This window comes from Octopus bimaculoides, chromosome 20 (genome assembly GCF_001194135.2).
Source record: "Octopus bimaculoides isolate UCB-OBI-ISO-001 chromosome 20, ASM119413v2, whole genome shotgun sequence".
Taxonomy (NCBI): domain Eukaryota; kingdom Metazoa; phylum Mollusca; class Cephalopoda; order Octopoda; family Octopodidae; genus Octopus; species Octopus bimaculoides.
The window spans coordinates 14,961,732-14,969,013 of NC_069000.1; the positions used below are offsets into that span (position 1 = coordinate 14,961,732).

General features: G+C 35.0%; 1 protein-coding gene across 3 annotated transcripts in view; it reads left to right on the plus strand.

The window, feature by feature from the left end:
* LOC106873321 (protein phosphatase 1 regulatory subunit 12A) overlaps window positions 1-7,282 on the plus strand; it is a 231,579-nt gene that overhangs the window by 110,884 nt on the left and 113,413 nt on the right. For all 3 annotated transcript variants that reach the window (XM_052975110.1, XM_052975109.1, XM_052975111.1), the window contains exon 2: window positions 4,632-4,686. The gene's annotated coding sequence lies outside the window, so the exon portion shown is untranslated. The remainder of the gene's footprint in view (window positions 1-4,631; window positions 4,687-7,282) is intronic.

Genomic DNA, 7,282 nt, shown 5'->3' on the forward strand with positions numbered 1-7,282 from the left:
CACCATATGCATATGCATACATGCACCCATACATATACACATACACTCACACACACCCATACACACATTTGCACACACACATACAAACACATATACATACCCATACATACATACACCCATACACACCCAAACAAACATACATACACACACATCCATATACACATACACTCACACACACATGCACACATACACACACATACAAACACACATACATACCCATACATACATACACCCATACACACCCAAACATACATACACACACATCCATATACACATACACTCAGACACACCCATACACACATACACATAATCATACACCTACATAGATTTTGTATATGATGAGCAAATCAGGGTGCCCTTACATGGTCCTTGATCTGCTAGAAATTGCAGTCAAATCTACCTCGAATTATGCCGTACTATTTAGAAATGAAAAAGAAATAAGAAAACCCATTAGATAATATTGTGCTCAGTTCTTCCCTATCAACACCTTTCTCTCACCCCCACCAAAAAAGATATTGGTCAGCTCTGAATGAACTGACCTGTGGCTATATTGCACACATGCACACACACACACACACACACACACACACGTGATGGTAGTCACTCATAGTCTGAGAAAGACAGTTTAGCAATTTCTTGCTGAACAACCTGTAGAAATGATTCGTTAGTAGTAATCAAAAAAATATGTGCTGTATATTAGTTAGCTCACTCCCTCCGTCGAATCGACGTTGTCTGAACAGGTGCACAGTGTACCATGTGTCAGGTGTCAAAGTGATCACAGAGCAACGTGAGACAGAGTATCTTGCTCAAGGACATAAATGCATCACCTGGTCAACAAACTGAAACTATGATCTCACGGTAATGAGTGCAACGCCCTAACCACTATGCCACGTGCTCCCCGCCTCACACACAAACACACACATATGTATATATATATATATATACGTGTCTGTTACTGAGCTGTTATGTTTGTTAGCCATAATCACTCTGTGCTCATTGTGCTGTCTGTTCTAATGTAGAATTATAAGACGTTGAACTCTTAGCAGTGAGTGAAATCAATAGAATTCAGTTTTCTTAGAGGCTCTTTAGGAACTCTGGAAATTTCATCATTCGTGATTTCTTATAAGTCCCATAAATCCCTCTATGTCTTTCTCTCTCTGCTTCTCTGTCTATTTTCTCTCTTTTCTCTACCATTCTCCTTGTTATCTCCTCTCTGTATTCATCCAATTATCCTTCCATTTTCCCCCTTTTCTTGGATTAAAAAAAAAAAATTTTTAGGAGTGGCTGTGTGGTAAGTAGCTTGCTTATGAACCACATGGTTCCAGGTTCAGTCTCACTGTGTGGTACTTTGGGCAAGTGTCTTCTACTATAGCCTCGGGCCAACCAAAGCCTTGTGAGTGGATTTGGTAGACGGAAACTGAAAGAAGCCCGTCATATATATATATATATGTGTGTGTGTGTATGTTTGTGTGTCTGTGTTTGTCCCCCCCAACATTGCTTGACAACCGATGCTGGTGTGTTTACATCTCCGTAACTTAGCAGTTCGGCAAAAGGGACTGATAGAATAAGTACTAAGCTTACAAAGAATGAATCCTGGGGTCAATTTACTATACTAAAGGCAGTGCTCCAGCATGGCCACAGTCAAATGACTGAAACAAGTAAAAGAGTAAAAGAATATTTACATCTGTGAAACTTCAAGTAACGTAATTCTAAGTTAAGTTGTTAATACAAATATTTAAGCTGTGGAGCGATATGTATTAAGTGGGACTCTGCTTTTGTTTATGCATTTGCCATGCTGTCTGTCTGTCTATCTTTCTATCCCTCTCACTCTCTCTCTCTCAGCTGGGCCAGAAAACACACCCAAGATAAGGAAAATAATCTAGAAATCTGAGACATGTTCTAAGAAAAAGAATATAGATAACTTATCAAGTTAAAAGAATGCGTTTGTACACCATCATCATCATCATCATCATCACCATCACCATCATCATCGCTGTTGTTATCCTACTATTCAATGCTAGCATGGGTTAGACATATGTATCTCACAGTATCTTGCTGCTCATTACGGATCTTTGTCTTTTGGCACACGCAGCGTAAGAAAAAAAAGTCTGGCCATATTTGTTTCATCATCGTAATTTTTATCATTTTAATGCCAAATTTTTTATGCTTACATGGGTCAGATGGAACTTGCAGAGTCAGATTTTCTACAGCAGAATGCTCTTCCTGTTATCACCTTTTTTAATTATAATGTCACTTTGTAAATTAAAATCAAATAATTTTTAATATTCAGATTTTATCCTTAGCTGCAATATTTTAAGTAAAAATCTTCTTGTTCTGTACTTTATCAGATGAAATAACTTGTCCTGAACTTTTCCAAGTGTAGTAACTTGTCTTGTATTTTTCCAGGTTTATATCTTAAGAATATTATTTCTCTTGTTCACATTTTTTCATGTGATCCAATGTTTTTTCCAGGCTATGCTATTATGCTAATTAATAATGTGTTAAATGCAGTGTTGTTGATAATTTTTTCCTTACCTCAATGATGCCAGTGACATATATTAAAAATCCCTTTATAGGACTATATTCATAAAAAGTATAGAACTATATTATCACCCTCAAATTTGAAACAAACACTCATAACTTTTTTCTTTTAAAACTTCATTGCATGAAATTGATACCATGAAATTCCCCGAATTGAGCTTTATCATTTAAGCTTAATTAAAATGTAGTTTGTTTTTAAAATAAAAAAAGTTAATTATACTTAAATCCAATTTTTTGCCTTATATTTTTTTTCATGATATTTTACCTCACAACTTAATTTATACAAATTTTTGTTACATGGGGCCAAAACTATGAAATTCTTCATGCTTTCTTCTATCATTGAACCTAAGATATAGATATATTTTGCTTTTAAAATAAGAGTTATTTAGATCTAAACATGATTGGTGGTGTTACTTACTCTCCTATAACATTGCTACAAATTTTGATGTAAACTTTTTTCTACAGGACCAAATCTCAATTTTTTAATGCCAAAATGTAGCTAGGGACCATTCCTCTTCAAAAGTGTTAAGAGTTTTCAATTTGGTTAGGAACTGAATTAGCAACAAGCTCTGAAAGATGTGTGTGAATAAATTGCAGCCTTAAGAATATCATTCAACAACTACCATAGTTGAATGATATATATCACCTTGACCACCTTGACTGGCCAGACTATTGTATGTTACTTTGAATCTGCTGTCCACAACATTTCATCCATTCTGTTCTTGATCTTGCTCTCTTTCTCCATTGCAGTTCCATTATTCTCTTTATATCATCAATCCCTCTGAGTGGTCATTCCCACTTTCATGGTCACCACTTGACAATTGCACAAGTCCACTGATTATCAGCGAACCATGCAACATGTATGACCCGTCTGAGTTTGTTCAGATGGTATTCGGTGATAACATCCTTCACTCCAGTCCTTTCCCTGATCTGCTTGTATTGGATGTATAATCTATATAGATATAGGGTGGTGGTGCTATGTAAAACAATATACAGTACACTCTGTAATGTGGTTGGTGTTTCAAGAAGAGTTTTCAGATATATCTATTCCTTTATTGCCCACAAGGGGCTAAACATAGAGGGGACAAACAAGGACAGACGAAGGGATTAAGTCGATTACATTGACTCCAGTGCATAACTGGTACTAATTCTATCGACCCTGAAAGGATGAAAGGCAAAGTCAACCTCAGCGGAATTTGAACTCAGACCGTAATGTCAGATGAAATACCACTAAGCATTTCACCCAGTGTGCTAACGATTCTGCCAACTCGCTGCCTTGATATAGAAACCATGGCAAAGCAGACATAAGAGCTTGGCACAGTCCTCTGGCTTGCCACAGTCTTCTGGTTTGCCAGCTTGTCAAACCATCTAACCCATGCCAGTATGGAAAGGAGATGTTAAAAGGTGATGATGAATGGTGATGTATATTTATGTGTGCATGCATCATATTGTGATTACTTTGGGGTGAAGTGTTTTTGATAACATTATCTGTGATTATAATAAGCGGCTTTCACTATAGGTGTATCTGTGTATAATATATATATATATATATATAAATACAAGTGAGTGTGTGTGTGTGTGTGTGTGTGTGTGTGTGTGTGTGTGTGTGTGTGTGTGTGTGTGTGTGTGTGTGTGTGTGTGTGTGTGTGTGTGTGTGTGTATATATATATATATATATATGCTTGTAAAGTGTTAGAACATATAAGCGTCTCTGTAAACTGCTAGAGCTCTTAATCTAGTACTTAGCTGCAATCAGGTATAGTAAGATTAAACAGGTGAGAGATAAGCACATGTATCTCTGTGTGTGTGTGTGTGTGTGTGTGTAGGAGTGGTGGTGAGAGAATATACATACACAGGCATAAGAAAATAAACGCACATGTGCATAGTTATGCAGGCATTAAATATTACAAGTACGCAAAAACCCGTACACATACTTATGTATTTTAACATGAATGTATGTGTAAATACATAAATACTCATAGAAACATGTATATGCATTTGTAGAGATGTTTAATACATATTCATAATGTGTGTACTTATTTTCTTTTTTTTTTTTTTTTTTTTTTTTTTTTTTTTTTTTTTTTTTACAGTTAATTGGTATTTCTATTGTGGACTGTGGAAGGATGGATACTGTACCAATATGTTGTATGTATTTTGTTGTTTTTATTGTTTCTCTTGTTGTTTTTCTATCTTCTTTTAATGAGGGAACATTCTTTCTTACAAACTAAAATTAGTCTTGTATCTGGTGTCTTCTGTTGTCTATTTCTTTGTTCAGCAGCTTATTATTATTATTATTATTATTATTATTATTACTCTTTTACTCATTGTGGAAGCTCATTGTGTGTGTGTGTGTGTGTGTGTGTTTATCTCTCCACCACTGCTCAACCATCAGTGTTGGTTTGTTTATGTCCCTATAACTCAGCAGTTCAGCAAAAGAAACTTGGCTAAACCATTCAAGGTGGTGCCCCAGCATGACCGTAGTCCAAGGACTGAAACAAGTGCAAGATAAAAGATACTCAAATACTGTGACCCTTGGTTACAAAAACACTTGCCCAATTGCTGTACTTTGGGAATTGAACCTGAAACCATACATTTGGGAAGCAAGCTCTTTAACCACACAGCCGAACCATTGCCTATTATATAAACAAAGACAATAAAAAGCATGTCAAGCTCTATAGCATTTGTTTACGCCTTGGATTGAATCTTGGTCGTGGTCTATTTTTAATTTCCTCTGCACCACATGAGAAAGACGTATATGACATGACAACTTGCCATTTTCTTCTCTCAAGAAGACATGAGAGCAACTAATCATTCATTGACAGACACCTCTGAGTACGAAAAATCAAGCAATTGACTATTTATCACATTTGTTTGTGTGGGATAAATAAAATATTGATTAATGACAGTGCCAGATATTAGTTGTAATGCTAGCTCTCTCCGTCTGTCCATACAAATTGATGTGTAAATTAAAAAGAAATTGAATGTTGGTAAAAACATACAAACAAATATTTAAATTATTAAAAAATATCACAGAACTTATCCATTAAATAAATATTTCGTTCTATTTCATACTTTATGCAAATAGGGTCATTTTTTTTTTTAATCTACTAATCTATAAATTGATAAAATGTTTATTGTAAAATTCTCTTTCATCTTATAAAGTTGAAGCGTGATGATTATAAAAATATGAACTGGACTGAAAACAACCAGGGGAATATATATATATGTGTGTGTGTGTGTGTGTGTTTTTTGTTTGTATGTGTATATGTAAATAATTCTCTTGCTGTGTATGTAATATGTGAGTGTGTGTCATCATCATCGTTTAACGTCCGCTTTCCATGCTAGCATGGGTTGGACGATTTGACTGAGGACTGGTGAAACCGGATGGCAACACCAGGCTCCATATGTATATATATATACATACATACGTATATATATATATATATATATATATATATATATATAACTTACTTGGCTGTCTATCCACTCCTCATTTTGAGCATTCAACGACAATATGAGTCTTCAAAGACAGTTGCTCCCATAAATTCTAAAATAAGATTTAGGATTTATGGAGGGTCAAAGTTGGGAACAAAACCAGGACAGTGGAGACATACAAGGAGACCGAACGAAAACAAACATGTAGTGTTGTTAGACCAGAACGAGAGGAAAATAGTGGACGCTGGGAAATATATTTTCTTTGAAAAGAGAAAAGATAGAAGAGAGAGAAAGAAAATATCCAGTCCTTTGAACATCTGTGATATATATATATATGTATATATATACACACACATATAGGCAGACTATATATATATATATATACACACACATACACGCACACATATAAATATAAATCATTGATGATGATGATCTTTTAACATCTGTTTTCCATACTAGCTGAGGTTGGATATCATATATACATACATAGTTAAATGTCCTCGAATAACCAACATTTTTTTTTTTGAAACAGTGTAAATAACTTTCAGTTAAAGATGGATTGAAGTCATCAATCATCATGTGCTATATTTGAAACTGCTGAATGTTTTCCTGTGGCTTTGTCCGAGATAAAAGACAAAGCTATCTTAGCATCTCTCCCATCATCATCAGCACCAGCACTTAGTCTGCCAGTGTATCTGTCTCCATGTTGTGCCAAGCTAGTGGACTAAACTCTTGTAAAAGGGGAAAAATGAAACAATTAACCTTTTTACTGTGGAAAGCAGATACATTCACTTAAAATATCCTTTTCCCCCCTCATCTACAGAAGCAGTTTTATAGATGAATCTATCTTTTGTCGAGGAATGTCATATTTGAAAGTATTTTCTGTTGACATATGTCAAGTTTATTGAGGCAATACTAAATTATATTTTCGGTAGACATTTAACATCATTACTGGAAGAACCATGAAGTTTAATTTTGCAGTGAAAGGCTTAATATGGAAATGTATAGATGTTGGAACCCCTCCAAGCTCTCTATGTCTACTGTACACTTTACTACATTACACTGAAATATAGATTACAGAAAATACTATGCTACATCTAAGCTGTCACAATTTTATCCTTTTATGTGTGCCTTTTTCTTTTATTTCATGCACGCAGGAGTCAAACACGTTTTATGCTGTTTGTCTCACCTCTTAAATTTTTTCATGATCTGGTGCACACACAGCTATAGTAAAACCTGCCAACCTTTGTTGTTGCATACGACCTGTACTTTGGCATAGTTGTTTTTTTTTTTTTTTTTTTTTTTT